The sequence below is a fragment of the Argiope bruennichi genome, chromosome 11 (assembly GCF_947563725.1).
Source record: "Argiope bruennichi chromosome 11, qqArgBrue1.1, whole genome shotgun sequence".
In the NCBI taxonomy this organism is placed as follows: Eukaryota; Metazoa; Arthropoda; class Arachnida; order Araneae; family Araneidae; genus Argiope; species Argiope bruennichi.
The window spans coordinates 100,325,957-100,346,223 of NC_079161.1; positions in this window are offsets into that span (position 1 = coordinate 100,325,957).

Consider the following 20,267-nt stretch of genomic DNA (forward strand, 5'->3'; position numbering starts at 1 on the left):
GATGGTATCGAGCTTCTTTTCGTTTGGTAGCTGTCGTGTTGCCCAGTATTTTTGCAGATACGTAGACTTCTGAATGGATGCCGATCAAAATTTCAGGGAAGTCTGCAAATTGGGTATAAAGACGCTATACCAAATTTCATCCTTCTAGCTCTAAGAATTTTTGAATTATCGTGTGTATATATAAACAGAAAAACGGGCGGATAGGCATAGAGACATAGTTTCAAAAGTGTGCTTTTCAGACTCAAGGAACATGGAAACACATAAAAAGTTTTAGTTCGAAATTCTTGATGATTTAAATATATATTTTTCTGGTTATACTTCGTTTGAGAGGAAGTAAAAATTTCTTAGATTACCGAAATAATTTCAATACTGGATCATACAGAAGAAAGTACCTATTCGATTCATTTATGTTTAATTATATAATCGCCCAATTTTAAAGGTACGAAGGAATCATTTTGGGGCAGACATTGTACCTTTTTCAAAAGACGAGGACCTAAACTGGAATTTCATCGTCAAAATTTGATGGCATTAAATCATCAATCGAAATATCGATCTCAGCCATCCTAGGTGACATCCTTTGGGCTAAAGTCAAATAGTCAATTTAAATGTAAAAATGGATTCAAAGCTAAAACTTGAAGCAAAGGAGAAAGCCCTTCGGTGAATCTTATCAAATAACATTTAGAAATCATATAAAAAATAGTAAGCCTTTTAAGTTAATAACGATGAGTGACAATATAAGCAAGACTATAAATAACAATAAGTAGTAAGCGTCATCATCGGGGCACTGATTATCATTTTTACTTTTGCATATTTCCTCAATTTCAAATCAAAATGAATTGATTATATTTTTATTTTAAGAATCTTTATTACAACTAATATTACTTAAGGTGTACGTACACACTAGAAGATTTTTTTTTAAAATTTTAACTTAAAAAATCCAGTTTTTTCACAGCAGGTCAAAAATATACGTTTAAACTTATTTTAGTGAGAAAAAATCATATTACACTAATTATTAATTAATTAAATAATATTTAATGAGCTAATTAGCATATTTTTGAAACATGATATCTTAAATTCTAATTTGTACAGACACACAATTCTAGTTGGAAACTATGTCTCATATTAGTCTTCATGTTGTCTGCCTCAAACAAGTTATAAAAATGTATAGTTTTTTTTAACAATCTTTTCATCGACGATGAACAGAAAAAGCGAGATTTTTTCTGTAATTTTAACTTTTAAATAGGTATTAAAAATTTATTTCTATAAATATAACTTTGATTGAGACACAAAACATCCGCTATATTATACAAATTATTTTGATATATAAATAATTGTATTTGGTAAATTTCTTGTTGAGTTATGATTGTTTGAATGAAGCAACATAGTGGAAAAATATCATTCTTCATAAAATGAGTTTAAAAAAAACTTTAACTAGAGTTTTCAATGAAAGCACCTCAAGAAAAATAATTATATTTCACCTATTGACAACATCTTGGTATCGTTTGAAAGCTAAAGAATCAGAGAACATTATTAAGCAATAAAAAAAAAATATTCGATATTTTGAACGATTTTCGAAGTTTCAAGTATGTACATATACCTTAAAAGTATAAATATTTCAGTTTTATTAATGCGAAATATAATTTCATTTTTGAAATATTTTCTTTGTTAAAAAAACATTTTAAAAACCAATAAAGAGCATAACTTCATTTAATAAAAACATGTTTTGATACTTTTTTACCATAGGAGACTATTTCTTATTACGTTAAATTTTTGAACATATTTTATTATTCAAATAAATATTCTTTTAACCATGTTTTAATAGCATTACTTTTATAACGTAAGACATCAAAATAAATCTTTTCAGTAAAACTGAAATAGATTTCGCTTAATGCTGAATTTTGTAAATAATTTTTATAGAATTCTGACCCAGATTTTGTATGCATCCTTTTCTATAAATTCTGGTCACTAAGGCTTTTTAATAAGTGATCAATATCAAGGAAAATTCAATGAATTATTAATTTTGTTGTATTAAAAAATTGCATTTCATACTTTTTTTAAGTTAAGAAATGACATAATTTGATTTTCCCTTAATACATAAAGCTAATTTGCATGCAGGTGAAACTGAAAGCATTGGAATGAAATAATTTTATTCTGGATTCTAGAAATCGCTCCAAAATTCAAAATGAAATTATTTTTTTCCAATGTCTTATCAACCCACAATCTTTAATTAAGACCTTAGTTACAAAAAGTTAATTAATGCGGAACGCATAACAAACCTGCAAAGTGAAAAAGCAAGATTTGATATAAATGAATTTTCATTTCACTAAGCACCACAATACTGAATTTTTCTTCATAAATTTAGAAAATAGAATTAGTTTTTTTTTATAAAATGCATAATAAGGAATCAAAGAACAAAGTTTAATTTAATAAAAAGTGAATTCACGTAATTCCAATGCATTTCTTTTTCTTTGCATATTTTAGCACCTATTTCTTTTTTTTTCTTTTCAGATTTAGTTTTTTTCCAGAATATCTTCTAACAAGAACTCGTGCTATGAAACCTAAATAAAAGTGGTGAAATAAATCGAAAACAAACGAATAAGTTTATTTATTTCAATGTTAAGAATCTTCAAGACAAAAAATTGAAATGTATTCAGTAGATACAGAATATTACACATTGTAAACTTTTGTACCTAAGAAAGTATTTTTGAAATTTATTTTTAAAAAAGGAAATAAAATAGCATTATTTCCATGATATTCCAATTTTTACAAATATTTGAGAATAGATAAAAATAAAACATTGGATTAATTTGAAGAGAATAATTTGAGAAGAATGGTTTTTCTACCATTAAATAGAAGCTAATTTACAAATGCCATCTATTAAAAAGTACGAAATTGCGTAATTATGAACTAGATCTAACCTCTATTAGTAAAATAGAAAAAAATAACAATATTTGAATTACTGGAGATAGAGATCTGTATTTTTGCCTTTTCTTTTTGTCTGTGCATATCAATAAAATCTCTGGATGCATGAAAATATTTAATGTAAGGAATAAGAACAACAATTAATTTACAGACAAAATATGAAAAAAAAAAAACTCGAAACTGAATGAAAAATAGTTTGAATCTAGAGAAACAGTCAAAAGTTTGACTAAGAAGCTTGATAAGCGATCGCAGCGTCCGATTCCCAGAACTACAAATCGAAATCATAGTCGTTCCTTTGTTCACATTTCTTTCTGTGTGATTTTTCTCGAATAATACCGATTTCCAAACGATTTTTTTACATACGTTAAAATAAATTTATCTTTGTTTGAACTTTTGCCAGTTAGGACATAGAAACTTTTCTTCGAATCTAAAGCAGGAAAAAAAAATTTCGTGATAAGAAATGTCAAAGTTTTCACTTTTTTTCATGACAAATGACTATATTAGTGGTGAGATATTAGCTGTTTCTCAAATTTAAGCGGCGATAATATGTCGCTTTTTTACAGAAGTCTTTCTCTATCGCTCATTTCACAAAAAATGAGCGATAGCCTTTTTAAATTAGATTATGAATTATTTTATCATTAGTAAGCCAAATTTTACACCTTAATTTGAAAAGAAAATTAGTTTTTTGTTTCTGTAAATTGTTCAAATATCTATTTCATAACAATAATTATTATGGTGGTTACCAGCATGACATTTTTTTTTCATTTCTCTTTCTTCATAATAACAACATGAATACATAATCTAAATTATGAATATATAACAATAATACATAACAATAAATACATAATAACAAATATAATTTGTTTGTATATTGTAAAACAAAATTAAAGTAGCTTGTGAAAATGGAATTTAATAAATGAATTAAGAATTAGAAACTAATATTTTAATAAAATATCTAGGATTTATGTTAGTGTAAATTAACTGGGGAAATATTGATACAAAAAAATAAATAATTCAGAAATTTCCTTAATTTCATGATACACGGTGATGTTTTTATTATTTTGATTTGTGATTTTTGATCATTGCGAATTTTTCATTATATTTTAATAATTATTTTGTGACTTTACAAGTGCTTTCTACATTCTACCTTTTGATATTTAATTCCCTATTATAAATATTATTACATCTTGTTGTCATATTTCCTCTATCCGAATAGAATCAAAATGTAATTTAAATTAAATTGATTATTGAAAAACTTACTTCTGAAAATATTATATAGGTGCATTTTTATTAATTGAACGTAGTTAAGCGTTGTTTCAAAATTCTATTTTACCGAAAAAGATCCAAATTTATTTTTTTAAATCTCATTTCGATAAACAAGAAAAGTTCTTAATAAAATGTGAGTAAAATATGTAATAATGTGAGACAAAAATTACAAATACATTTTTCGAACTTCAATGATATGCTTTCTGATTAATTATAAATCCAAAAAATAAGTAAGATTGTTTAACTTTTATAAGATCCAGGTTACTAATTTTACATAGAATTTTGAAATTAAAATGAATACTTCTTTTTTCAATATTCAGGTTGATCTGGAATGAAAAGCTGACAAATTATGAGTAGAAAATATCAGATCACAAAACTTTGCCTTAAAAATCCTCGATGTCCCTCATTAGGAATTAGAAATCTCTCACCTGACGAATAAATGGATACTTGATTCACCCAGAAATGCACCGCGTGGATTCGTTTTCAATAAAACCCATCTTAATTAGGGTCTTCTTAATTATGAATGCCATCATAAAACGGCTACATCTCAGAGGCGTGCTCCAGATTTCAATTAGTGCATTCTTCAAGACCATAAAATGATCTTTTGAATCACTAAGCGGAGGTAATGAGCCTCAAATGATTGGAAAACTTTGATGAAATAAAATGGCAACAGTCATTCCACTTCGCTTATTTCGGGCCTCTCTATCGATTCTGAAATGAGTTGAATATCGTATCGGTCCAAAATGGCCAGATAGTTATCTCCTTCAAGACTAATCAAGGAGATGGCTTAAATACGAACAACGATATGTTCAGTAGTAGTGGAGTTTTGAAGTAATTTTGAAAGCAAATAATATTAACATTTTCTTCTTCCTTTAATGACATCTTATCATGATCATCATCTCTACGCACTTCTCTCTTTCTTTCTCCTCTTTAAAACTGAGGCTAGATTTCAGCTTTCAGAGGCACCATCCAAGTAATCACGCAAGCATGAAACATTTCGACTTTTGTACCATAAAAAAATTCTTGAGCATTTGTAGAACTAACTGAAAAGATATGGCCGTTCATTAGAAAGGCAAAATGCCTTTTCGTGTTAAATCAGTGGAATGAGGTAATCAACTGCAAATTCGTAGAAGTGCTTTGGAAACGTATTAATTTGTGTAATAAATTTATGGTGAGTTTTGCTAAGAAAGTTTAGTGGGCTATTTCGAGTTTAGAAAGTTTATTAAACGTTTTCTTGTAACATGAACGTTTTTGAATGAAAGAGATATCCTGGGAAATGATACATATGGCGATTGACTTTCTTCGTCTTTTACATCTGATATTATTGAGAAAGTGCGTGTTTGTGTCTCAAACGATCACTGAGAGTTAGGAAGTAATCTTTAATCATTAACCAAGAGACGATTCAGTTGATTTAGGGGAATTTAGTGGTGAAAAAACCCTTCTTGATCATGCTGCTTCAAACTTATGGATGGTATGAATTATTATTTTTTTTTTATAATCTTGTCTATTGCCATGCCATGTCGCCTTTTATGGTATGTGGTAAAAAGTATCCGTAAAAGAACTTTGAAATGAAATATTTTTAATTAAATCAAATAGTAAAACACACTCAATTGCAAGAAAGTAAAAAGATGTGGATGATTAATTTGGTGAAAAATCTCTTTTCAAATGATATCAGAAGATTAAAGCAACAGACGTGATGTAAAATAAACTGTAGGCAATCAATTAGAATGGGCTGAACTGGCATTGAGGGGTGGGTTCTCCCAACAACAAATGCCTGTTGTTGGTTGATGCGAGTGTGGCCAATTCTCATTCGAGTCAGAGTTGTGTCATGCTTTCTTTTAGATAAGTTGGGCCGACAATTAATAATGTGTTTCATTGTATGAAGCTTATAAATATTTTTGAGATCTCATTCACTTTTCCATTTTGAGTGGGAGTTGAGTTTAAAGTATTTTTTTATATCATTAACAGTTTAAAATAGTGGCTGCAGATTTTGTTAAATTTTCTGTCAGTTTTTTGTCAGCTCTCTCGACGTGAGATGGAACACATTTCAGAACAATTGAGAATACCTGACATGTAAAACGATAACGCAGTTTTTGAATGTATAAGCGACGATTCGATCCAATCTATAAAAAAGGCGAGGAAACAAAAGCCTGTGCTAAATATGTTTCACTTGTAATAACCAATGAAGGAATGATGTCAAGAAGTGGGCATTAAAGAGAAACTATTTCAGCAACTGAAAATGATAACACACTTTTTAAAATCATCTATGCAGGTTTTGAAACCGTTTTTCTCAATTGATGCTAGAATAAAGTGAAGAAATGAGAAATGGAAATAAAAATATCACCACAAGCCAAAATAATAATAATAATAATATTTCATAAAAATTTTTAAAAAAATATTACATTCATTATTACATTCTTTTGAATAAATATCCTTGTATAGTAAGTTTATTTAATAAGAAAAAAATTTGTTCCAGCTGAATTAGCAATTATTCGAGAATATTATATTTTAATAATAGAATATCAATTAATTATAAGGGAGTAAATATCTTAAAACTTTTGAGTATCTAAATTTGACGCATTCTCCCAGAATTTTCAGCTAAAAAGAGTTATTTTTACTGCATGATAACACACTCAGCGGAACTCGCTTGTTGTTTATAGGAGCTTTATTATAAAAGAGCGATGTTTGAGTACTGAATCATCTACTTCATTTATTTGATTTAACATTTTACGGTTTTTCTTTATTCTCTTAAATTAAAACGAAATTTGAAAAAGTATTATTTTGACAATACAAACGACTCTGATATGTACTCGGAATCAATTCCGAAAAGCTAACTGAAACTGGCGTTCAAATAATTATCAAATCTCTTGAAAAGATTATTCAAGACATTGGGGTTTATTTTTAATTTAAAGAAACCAAAGCAAATAATCTTTTATTATATTTATTTACCCTGCATTAAATGTTCTTTTACACAATCTAGAGTATGGTTTGGGGAAAAAAGGAAGCTTAATTAATTCTGGCAACATTATTTTCAGTTTATTACAGCGATTCTCAACCTGTGGGGCTCACCCCCCTAGGGGGCGCGAGAATATCCAAGAGAAAATATTTTTTAAAAAAATTGATTAACTGACTGAAAGGAAAGCACACATACACATAGAAAGCAAAATACATTTCGACATATTTAATAACTTATGAAAGTAAAACAACTTACTAAATCAATACTTAATCAATTCATACTAAATTAAAACAAATTTAATAATTATTAGTGACTTTCTAGGACCTGTCTTGCAGAGCAAACGTTTTGTAAGGAAGGCGTAATATTAGAAATAGCCACTCTCAGTTCTACCGAGATTTATATTTTCTCTTCACGTAGTCACAGCAAAAAATCCAGCTTCACAAAGGTAGGATGCTGCAAATGGTAATAGAATGCGAAATGTGCTTGTTTTTAGTGCAATTAAAATCATCCTCTACTCCTGCCCAAAATTCAAATAGTGATTTATTACTAAATTGTCTTCTAGTTTCGCCACTTGTTGTGAGGTCTATGAATTTTTCTTCCTCATCAATTGACAGTCCTTTAGGAGTCTTATGAAATGGATTCTTAACTCACTCGTAACTTGCTATCCGTTTGTCGTTAGCAAGAAAATACTTTTTAAAATTCTTTACCAGCATGACTAAATGATTTTCAGTGGTTACAAAAGCAACTTTTACTTGTTCTTCTTCAGCCTTGTAAGTTTTAGTACAATCATCCACATTTGCAAACATTGTTAGATTTCTTTGCTCTAAATTTATGCTCTACAATCCCAATTTTCCACAAAAAACATTAACTTTATCACTCGTATCCAACATGTGTGTGTTTCGCCTTGGAGTTGAAGATTCAAGTTTATAGAAATTGAGCTATTTGGAATGTCGACCAAGTAGCTCAATTTCATCACAAATAAACCATCGCGAAAATTCTCGGCCTCCGGTCTGTTTTCTTCTTCTAGGAAAATGGCTATTTCTTCTCTTAATTGATAAACACGTTTCAAAAATTTTCCACGTGATAACCATCTTGCCTCACAATAAAATAGTAAAGCTGAATGTACTGAACCCATGTCTTTACAAAGTACGGAAACGATTCTCGATTTCAGGGGGTCTCATTTTTATATAATTTACTACGGTCACAACTGTAGTTAACACAATATTCAAACCAGGACTCATTTCTTTCGAAGCCAAAGCTTCTCTCTGGATCATGCAATGTGTCCAGACGCACTGAGGCGATTTTTGTTTTACAAGTGCTTGTATACCTTGAAATCTTTCGGGCATTGAACGAGCACCATCGGTGCATATTCAGACGCAATTTTTCCATTCTATGTTTGCTACGTTCATAAAATCATTTAAAATAGCAAATAATGCGAGAGCTATTGTTTTGAGTTCTATTGGTTTGCAGAAAAGTAGTTCTACTACTGACATATTATCACAAAATCGAACATAGGCAATTAAATTAGCATCTTTATTACTATCTGATGTTTCATCAATCTGTATTGAAAACAATTTGTCACAATTTCGAGTAAAGCTGGCACTGTACATCTTCAATTCTATATCACCAATTTGACAAACAACAGTATCATTTGAAACAGGTATGGACTGCAATTGTTTTGAAAAATTATCTCCAAACATAGTTTCTACAATCTCAATTGCTGCTGGCAAAATAAGCTCTTCACCAATGGTGTGAGGTTTTTTACATCTAGCTATTTTACATGAAACTTTGAAAGTTACAATTAAAGCTTTTTTATTCACTGACAACATTTCTTTAAAAAATGATTTTTGCCTTTTATGATTTGAATTTGAATTTGAAGAATTATCTGGTTTTTTTGACGTACTCACTATGAAACGTTTCCAAATGTCGTTTAAGTTTATTAGGTTTCCTGCTGCCTGCGGCCAACATTTTTGAGTAAATGATACACAGGGGCCTTTCTTCTTCATTTACTTCAGTACTGGTAAACTTAAAATTTAATCATTCTTGAGAATATTTTCTTGATTTTATTTTCGGAACCACGCTCGTCTGTATACTTGTTGATGCTTGACTGTCATCTAATGCTCGCTTACATTTGCTTAAAAATTTATTCATGAGTCTGCATAAATCTGCTGCTGTAAATATTTAATATGGTGAATTGCAATTAACACGAAAACATATATAACATACACATTCACGATATATTCGATAGCGATAGAAGGATCGACTCGAATGAGACTGGCTGGAATTGAAACTTGCGTTATCAGACATTTTCCTTCTTCCTTTGAGAAAACATTTGCGCATGCTCTAGACGGCATCGGTCGTGTGGATTCTCTTCCACAAACATTACTTATTTTTTTTTCTCTTTTGTTTAGTCATGCTTCTGTTTTATTTCTTTTATTATTCCAAAAAATATATTCCCAGTTTCTACATTTAGCTCACCCCGTTTAGGTTAACTTTCATTAAGGAATTTTCCTTCTTTCTTATTCTTTTAACGTTATCTCCCTGTTTGGCTTTCATTTCAAATATAATATTTAAATTTTCCCCACTTTCATTCACTTCGTCTGATCACTGTCCGCTTGTCCAAAATGCCAGATGTGGTTTCTCGCCAATGTTGGCTCGCTTTTACTCGTTTTTTTTTTTTTGGCAATTAGTTAAAAGTGATTTAAAAACAGAATACAAAATACTCAATAAACATTATTGTTGTATACTTTTTATTGTAAGCGGGGTGGGGGCGAGATGAAAATTATGATTGAAAACTGGGCAACGAATACTGAAATGTTGAGAAACGCTGGTTTATTAGCATAATATTTATGAACTTGCATATTATCACTAAATTGCTATTAAAAGCGTTACGCGACATGCATGCCATAAAACACAATACAGAAGATCACTGGACCTGTAATTATCAATTGTAAAATATTGTTATTTCTTATATTGTAGATACTTAATAAGAGAGCTTTTATTAAAACTTTGACTATATTTTTGACTAAAAATCAATAAAAATGATAATATTTTCCAGTAATATTAAAAAAGCATTAGAGTACAAACATACCTTGCATTATTTTAAAATTCACATAATAACTTTTTTAATGATATCAGCTTTATTTCCGCACATTTTATTCTATGATTTTAATAATCTTTTTTTTAAATATTGCAAACTATATTTTACAACATAATTTTCAATTGTCTTATTAATAAAATTTATATTCAAGTGAATTACATTCATATAATATACAGTTATTGTGTGCAGGTCATCGCTGCTATGTAATTAAGAGTAAATTTTAGAAATAAAATAAAGTGAATCAAACCTAAAGCAATGCTCTGTTACGAAGTTTTAGTATATCAGCAAGTAATAAAAGTTCAGTATTCATTTATAATGAATTAAATTGTTTAAATCTACTTCAGAATGAATTACCGTTTTAACTCAAATATATTTAGCATTATAACCTTAAATCTTATGGTTTATCAAAATGTTTATAGAATTTAACAAATACCGCAGATTAATGAGAAGAGATATATACCTTAACCGTTCAGCAACAGTTACTTTTAAACTATTAGAAATAATAAAAGAATAATAATTTTAAAAATTGCTCTAAATGCTGTAAAAACATAATTTATGTAGTTTTTCTTAATAAGAATATATATATATATATATATATATATATATATATATATATATATATATATATATATATATATATATATATATATATATATATATATATAAGAAACCAAAAATATAAGCATTATGAAATTAAAACATTATTGAAACAATCTAAAATTAAAATTAAAACTATTTCGGAAACAAAACTAAATTATTTCGGAATCGAAACTAAAATATTATTTCGTAATCAAACTAAGAACAGAAAAAAAACAGGAAAAACACCATTGTATTTGGATAGAGCAAATGCAGCTGCCACTAAAACACAGATGAATCTAGACAATTAGTAATAAAAACCTAGTTAATAGAAGAATAAAATAATCAAAATTAAACCATATAAAATAAGAATTCAGCCTGAAGATTTTATCAAGGGTCACAATCAGCCAGGGATTCAAAATAAGGAATTTTTCTGTGAGGAATCCAGACTTTTGTCCAACAGTACTGGCCCCTCGTGACCCCTGAAATACACCATTTTTACAGAAAAGGAACAAAACAATAAATTAAAAGAATACGGGCACTAATAAAGAAAAGTGAAATAACATAAAACATAACCATATGATGACTCTCATAACCAATTAGGAAAACAAGAAAGAAAGTACATACCATCAGCAGGCATTTTTTTTTTTAACATAAAGTGTCCCATTTTTGTTTCCTGCACCCTAAACAGTTTTTGCTAATACCATTCAAGGTAAAAATAATTGGAGAATCTCAGCGCCATCTATTGAGTTAGTTAATATGCAACGGAAAGTCTATTTTTATTTTAGACAAAGGATTAATCTCAAATCATCTCTTTTTTTAAATTAAAATATTAATATTGAAGTAGTTTCTGGGAAATTCATTATTAGTTAAATTTTTAATGAGATTATTTGTTACTTCAATATAGGAAATTTTGTTACTACAAACTCTTTTATTCCTGTTAAATTGTGAGAAAATTAAATTTTTGAAAATTTTAGAGTTTAGATTAGAATGACAATTACAAAGTTTCGTTATTTTAAAGTTTAATTCATCGCTTTTATCGTAAATACCAACTATTGTTTTATCATTAGCAATTTTGATCATTAGCAATTTTGATTTTTAAATCCAGAAAGGTAGCCTCAAGTTGATATTTATTTGTTTCTATTAGAATTAAATCTTTTGGATAGCAATTAGTCACAGTATTGGTATGATCTATCAAAAGTAAGTCATCAATATACCTCCAACAATTTATAAAATTATATTTAATTTTTTTTCATAGTAATGTAGGAAAATATTATCTAAAACACTTGAGAAAGCTGTTCCCATTGTAATGAATGCCCTTTACATGTTTATAAAAATTAATTCCATTAAAAACTTAATTTCCGGTAATATTAAAATTACATAATTCTAGCTAGTTATTTTTAAGAATAACATCTTCATTTAAATATTCGTCATATATAAAAGTACAGACATTTATTAATCTTTCATGAGGCAGATTGGTGTATAAATTTTCGAAATCAAAAGTATTAAGTTTATTAATGTTGTTATTTTTAAGAAAATTCAAAACTTTATTGCTATTAATTATAAAGTTAGTAATTATAACAGTCACTACTACAAGTCAAGAATCTGAATTTTAATGGGTTTTTTTATGAAATTTAATTGTTGGGATCAAATAAGGATAGTTTAAAGAGCAAGTCTTAATTTTTTTTTTTTTTTTTTTTGCGAAAGCTAGCATTCTTTTATCTAATTCCTTTTCCCTCCGTGTTCTTTAAAATATAAGTTGCATTAGAGTTATATTCATTGATTAATAGTTATTTATAATAATATTTACAAATTAAAAAGAAATTATTTGCTAATTTATCTATTACTGTAATAACAATTTTTTTAAAATTTTTATTTCTTTTTTTAATGTTTTGCTAAAATAAATCCGCGTTTTAACTTCCTCTAAAATTTTCATTTTCCATTCTCCGAAACCTTCCACAGGTCAATGGTACTTTCTAGATAATTTAGGAATAAAAATATCCAAATCTTTTCTAATAGAAATTAAGATTTTATTATGTTTTATTTTTTCTCTTAATCTAAATTTAGTTCCTCTTTCCATAAATTCTCTTAAAGAGCTGGATTCAATAATTTTTAAATTACCTGTAATAATATAAACTTTATCCACATCTGTAATATATTTAAAGCTTTCTTTGTTACAGTAACAATCTGTTTTATTTATTTTATCTAAATTTTTGCTATGGTAATTATAATTACATTTTTTTCCCCTTAAAGTTGATGTATAACTAAACACTATTGAAACAGTTGCTTTATCCGTTGAAGGAAAAAAAAATATTATTATGTACAATTTTAGGTAATTTTTGTTTTTCGAAGTTAATATCCAAGAATTTTATCGCACAGAATTCTTTTTTTACATTATTTTTATTATTAAATAGTAAATCGGGTTTTTTTTTCAATATTAAGCTTACATTTAATTAGATCAAGAATTATACATTTAGTGAACAAATTTTTAAACTTTAAATCCCCGAATTAATTATTTATTAACCATTTGTTTTTATTATTTCTAAGACCAAAAATATATTTCCTAATATTGTGAATGTTTTCACTATTGTGTTCTAGATTACAATAATTCTGAAATTCCTCAAATATAATTTGAAAATGGCCATTTTTTCCTTTACTACTTTTAAATCTTTTTCTAAAGTATTCTTTATTCAGAAAATATTTAAATATTTTAAATATATTAAATTTGTAATAAATTCAGTTTTTGTATAAATCTCCGTAACTTTCCCCATTTAATTTACTTTTAAATCCATAAGGAAATAAAGTTTTTAGGTTATAAATATAAATATGTTATAGGTCTAATATTTTATTTAAGTCATTTACATTGTCCTCTACAATGTCGATATTAATATAATTAAAGATATGGTTTTGGAAGTGTTCTAGTTCAAAGTCAGCAGTCTCATTTTTTATAAAGTTTTTAATATCAGATCTGTGGTTATTAATTATTAAATTAAGTTCGATGCTAATTTGGCCAATATATTTTAAATTACATTCTAAACAATTTAAAAGATAAATCAGGCCAGATAAATCAGTTTTTACAGAATATTTGTAAGTTTGAATATATATGTATATAATTATTCTATATATATATATATATATATATATATATATATATATATATCCTATAATTATGCTGAATGGAGTGCTGAATCATTTCCCCACAGTTTTAAGCGACTTACGTAGCAAAACCGATGTTTCCAGAATTTACAAGAATCTTGGAGACAATGCCATTTAGATTCTGGTTTGACGATTTTTCCTGAAGACTCATCAGTACTGCGAAGTCTCTTTCCTCTAACTTCTTACAGAACGCTTTGTGTTGATGTGGCTATTTAATACGAATTTTATACTTGTCCAGTGCTTTTTGCTGAAAGTGCTGTCCTTGTTTTCGTCGTATGTTATTACATACGCTTCCATTTTTAGAATAAAGCGTTGTTATTTGTTATTGTAAACGGAGTTCGTCATTTTTCTTAGTTATTGCTTTCACTCAGGTATTGCCTCACATTAACATATCACAAATCGTTAAAATACAGAAAATTATTTCTATAATTATCTTACATGCTTCTTTTCCATTTTCATTTCTCAAATGTGTCCGATAAAAAAGAAAATTATCAAATAATTAAATACATTTTTTTAAATCATCACATCATTCAAGCCCTAATAAAAACCTTTTTTCAATCAATGTGAAAATAAGGGAATTGTCGTCAGGTTAATTAGCGTACCTTATAACTAGCAGAGCGTTTTATCACTGTTTCGTTTGTCTGAATTATAATTTAAAAGCAAAATGTATTGCTGTTGTGCGAGCAAAAATTTTATTCCTACTTTAGAAAATGTTGGCTTGATAGTTAATGAGCATAGTATCCAGGTAATCTGGGCATTAATTTGCATACGTAGCAATTTTCCTTCATCTGCGGGTCTAACGAGTTGAGCTGCTTATTACTTTTAAATAATCGCAATAAACACATATTTATTATTATTATCTTACAGAAATTATAGAAAATTAGTAAAACAATGAAGTATTTGAGATGTATAGATCATAAAGTTCCATGTCTGGCATTGTTCAATATACCATATATATATTATAAAATGATATTAAATATATCTCAATAATGAATGAAGGATATAACGTAAAATTAGAGTGGTATTTGAACTTAAATGCCTTTAGAAGTAAACTATAAATAAAATTTAGTCAATTCATTAAATGTCCACGATTTACCTCAAAATATAACCAATGCTAAAGGGCTGAAAAAAACTTAATCCCTCTTCTAAAATAGATTTCACCTTTCTTAGAAATGTAAAAAATTAATAATAAGAAGAAATATCATTGAAAAAAAGCTGTTTTCCTTTATGGATTTCTCATTCTTTGGAAAGAAATGATCAATTAGCGCTTTTTCCTGGAAGATTATTGGGATTTACTGAAGGTGGGAAAAGAACATTTTTTCCATTTATGGTGGCAATCAGAAATGGATCCACAACTTTGCTGACTTTACTTTTGTTGAAATGGCATCATGTTGTGAAAAGAATATTTGAAAAATATGAATTGTGAGAATCCATTTCGTAAAGTGGAAATATTTCTTTCTATTTGGAGATATTGAATCTGCTTTATTTGTAAATAATTATTTGTAAATCTTTAGCTTACTAATATTTGCCTTTTTTTTATTTTAAGTTTTAAAAACAAGTTGTTTTACACATTATTTGTTGAACTGCTATTTCTAATCATTTATTAAATGAACAAATTCTTCTTGCATGTTTGAATACTAATCACTCTATAGATAATAATTTAAACAATCCACAGTGCCAGTAGCCGATGAAAATGTGAGATCTTTTTCATGTAAACTATATACACATAATTCTTTAGTGATTTAAAATATTAGCAATGTATTGAATGGATAATTTAAATGTTCATTTTTTTTCGCTATGTAAACAGTAAAATAAACTCGTGTGTTACACCACCTACATATAAAACAAATTTGAAAAGTTTTTATAAATGCTGTAAGAATATAATAAAAGATTCAGTGCTAAAAAAGGAGGCGATTAGCATCCATTTACTTTTTTATGCTAATGAAGGCACTTTCGTTTGAAGCAGACATTATTTAGCTTAGAAGTTATATACGGGGAGAGATTTATATAAATGCTACTTTTATTTATTCTTTTCTTTACTCTTTAATAAACAAAGAGGAACATTCTTCATATTGTTTTCCATGATAAAGCGAGAATTACGAAAGTTACATTTCTTAAATACTTCCTTTTAACTTATTTCGATTTTGTAATCATTTTTATCTCATTTCTGAGGCGCTAGAGTAGTGAAATTTTACAAGGTTATTTGACTCTAATGACACATTTATTTTTTAATAATTTTAAATCTCTTAGTAATAAGTTAATAAATAAAATATCAAAATATTGTTTTCATATAAATTCGACGTTTAAAAGGTATAATCATTATGACATCCTATTAAAGATACAATATTAGAATTAATAAGTATAATTAGTTTTAAGCAAGTTTTTTCAGATAATTTAAAACTGAAGGGAATGACGTGTTTTTCTATCGAAGTCGAGCAATATATAAAAAGAATTAAATTATCGGGAATAATATAATGAAAGAATTCCTGGAAATACCTTGAAAACTAAAATATATTAAAAATATGATAAACATTTTGATTAAGTTAGAGTTTTTGGTCAGGATTTCATCCTTTTATGGTTTTGTTTTGATTTCCAGATCTTTAGTTCTATAACTATAATTAGTATTTTCAATTATGATTCCAAAGAAAACTTATTCCTTTCTTTAAAGTTTAATGCCAGATCCACGTAAGCAAATATTTTTATTGACAAAGAATCTGACCGTTTTAAATAATTCATAATCACTATTCTTTTTATGTATAGTATGTAATTTTTAGTTTCTCGAATTCGAAGTACACAGAATTTTTTTTATAATATCTAAATGATAATTGTTATGATTTTAGAATTATTCAACTTAAACAAAACTCTTCTTTACTGATTTCTGCCAATTGTGATTGGAAAATGAAGACACAAAATGTCATTAGGCTATGTAAAGGAAACTTGACATGTTCTTAAATAAAAACTATCGATGCTTATCAAATTATGAAGCAAAGTATATAACTGTATTTTAGGGCAAATACAAGATTTTTTTCAATAACTGCACAGAAGAAAATGTTATATATTAAGAATGTGGTTTCTATTACGTATGACACAACACTCTTTATATTTGAAACGTTACATAGATTCTTACACACTTCTTTTTAATTTATTTATTTTCACTGTATTGTAATTTGTACTAAAGCAAAGCACTATTCCAGATATTTTCATAAATTATTAATAGTTAATTGATAAAAAATAATTAAATTTTTGTTTCCATACTAAGAGATTCAGGAGAAAAGGATTTTTTTTAATTATTTCAAACTCTTATAATAAATGGGATATTTAATTAACAATTTATAAAATAAAGAATGGGAAAAAATTTAAAAAAAAATATAATTTGTAATATTCTAGTGGAAGTAAAATTAAAATTTTTTAATGAAATTTATTTACTATCGCAATAGTTAACTGGACTTTTTCACTCATGCTAAAAAATCGAATTGCACATAGGCATAGTAATTACACTATGTATGGCATGCACATCGGAATGGTGCATAGCTAATTTATGAGCTGGAAATTCCTATTTGTGTAAATAAATGTAAATTTTGAATTTTAAATCTGTGAATCAACACGGACATAATAATATTGTTACAAATTTTTTTTCTTCTACTACAAAATACCGCCAATAAATCGTAATGACGCAGCACATTTAATTGCTATAGTTCAGCAGCTGGCTTGCTGTCTGGTCCTCTCAAATCTGTTTACTCGTCGGCGACTCCGACCACTCGCACACACCATTTCTGACGATCCACACAACTTCTTCCGATACACACGACACAACTTCTTCGTAGCTTCTGAGTGCCCGTCTTTTATAGTTCCGGGAGGCGGGGCTAGAGTCTTCAGACCAATCAGGGCGTACCTGGCTGTATCTCGGGTCTTAGTGGATGGATCGTGAAAGTTCTCGAACTTTCCAGTAGTATCCATTTAGTCGCCAAACTCGCCAAATTCGTCGCCAAATGGTCGCCAAGCTCACAGGTCATTGACGCACAGGACAGATCTTACAAAGGGTCTTTCTTACGGTGATACTAGCCGTGATGGGAAGCAAATTACAAGTTTGTAACAATATAAATAGATGACAAATATATGATGGAAAATAATGACGCATAATTTCTTTGTATAGGTTTTAAATCAATGAGAGAAAATGGGACTCTATATTCCTGTAAATATCAAGCTGAATATGGCAATTTTCAACGGAATTTCATGTCTGAAATTAATATTGCATATAATTATAGTATATAATTTATTGGTTGTTTGAATCTTGAAATCAGAATAATTTCCTTCCGTTCATGCAAAGTTTCATGAAATTTTCTACAAAGTGTTTAAAAATTAGCAGATATAGCCTTTAGAAAAGCAGCAAAACCCTAAAAAGTTTAGTGATTACTGTTATAAAAATCTGCAAGATTGTTTAACAATCTTGCATTCATTGCATTGTCGTCATTTGGTTTGGTCTCCAGCTTATCTGTGGCAGTTTGCGATGTATTATACTACACTTTTCTAAAGAATTTAAGTCGAGCTGAGTAACCCTCCTAACAAGGAGGGTTACTAAGCTCGAACGTGGAAGTTGCTTGCAACGGATTTGACAAACTTCCTCTTCATGAGGTCTAGAATTTCGGAGATAGGTATAGGTATAGAAAGACAAAGTGCAATCAGCAAATTACTAGACTTGTCTTTAATTTCTTCAATGGCAGCTTCTAAGCGGAATTTTAAATCCTAAACATATATGCCAAGATTGTTCGTCTCATTAGTCAAATAATCTAACCAGAATATCGGTTACTAGCACTAATTTTGATATTTGCAGATACTTTACATTGCTACTCTAGAATTTATTTTACTCATATACATTCATTATATTAAAAATAAAAATCAAATGAAATCTGCGATCGCAAATTTCAAGTTAACATGAGAACATTATTATTTTAAGTCATTATTGGTCTTAATTAATTTAATTCATTAACGAGTTTAAACGAGTTCGAAACAATCACGAGACTTCTATGTCTATCTCTATCCGTCTCTCTTTCTCTATGTGTGTGTGTATATATATATATATATATATATATACCGGGTGTCCTATAAATTTGTAAAATTCATAAAAATTGAAGGAATGAGTATATTTTAATGCGGTTTGCGAAACTGTTATTCTCATAAAGGGGGATTTTTTTTCATACAAAAAAAAAGAAATAGTTCAAAAATTTGTCGATAGAGGGCGCTAATCACAAGCAAAACATACAATTCTACGGAAAAAATACTTTTATTTGCATGCAAGCAATTGTTTACATGCGTATCACACCAGTACTACAGTACTAGTTCTATGTGTCCGCCATCACCACAAATAACAGTTTGGAAGCGGGAGACAACACTGGTAACTACATCATACAATAGTCCAATTTGAGAATTCCAATCTCTTAGCTGTATCATTTGGTAAGAGCTGATGTAGCGATTGCAATTTGTATGGGTACAATTGCAATACACCATGAAGTATACGGTATACCGAAGTCTTTGGTATGCCAGTTATTCGTGCCACTTCTCGTGCGCTACTGACTGCATTTGTAGACTGTTCCCTTAGCGTGTCCATTTGCGAAGAGACATCGGGGGTACAGACTGTTGTTAAACGAGGTGCACCACTGCGTGGCCAATGACACAAACTTCCAGTTTCTTCGAAACGGCGTACTAGGGAAACAAGTCCAGCAGGAGTGATCGGGCCTGAACCTTTCTTCAATCTTTTCTGGGTCCTAAACTTTCGTAAGGCTTCAGCCGCCGATTCGTTGTTGACACAAAACAACTTTACCAATAGTGCTTTATCCACCAGTGTCAACATCTTAATACAAACTTTATGCAAACCTTTAGAAATGATGTGTCAATCGCTCACTCTGCCTTTCATAAGACTTTAATTTGCATATTTCCACTGATTTGCTTGTGTGCAGCGCCTTCTATTGACAAATTTTTGAATTATTTTTTTTTCTGTATCAAAAAAAATTCCCCTTCATGAGAATAATAGTTTGGCAAACCGCATTCAAATATACCCAGTCCTTCAATTTTTATGAATTTTTAAAGTATTTACAAATTTATGGGACACCCGGTATATATATATATAATTTTTCCATCTGTCAAACAAAGTTTTGTAGCTCGAACGATTTTGAGATGAAATAACAGCTACGATGTCATAGTTCTATGTTAAACTTTTAAAAACGCATCTTTTGTCAAAGAAGCATACGTAATTATAAGGCAATACTGGTAAAAGCAGGTAAAAAATATATGCGA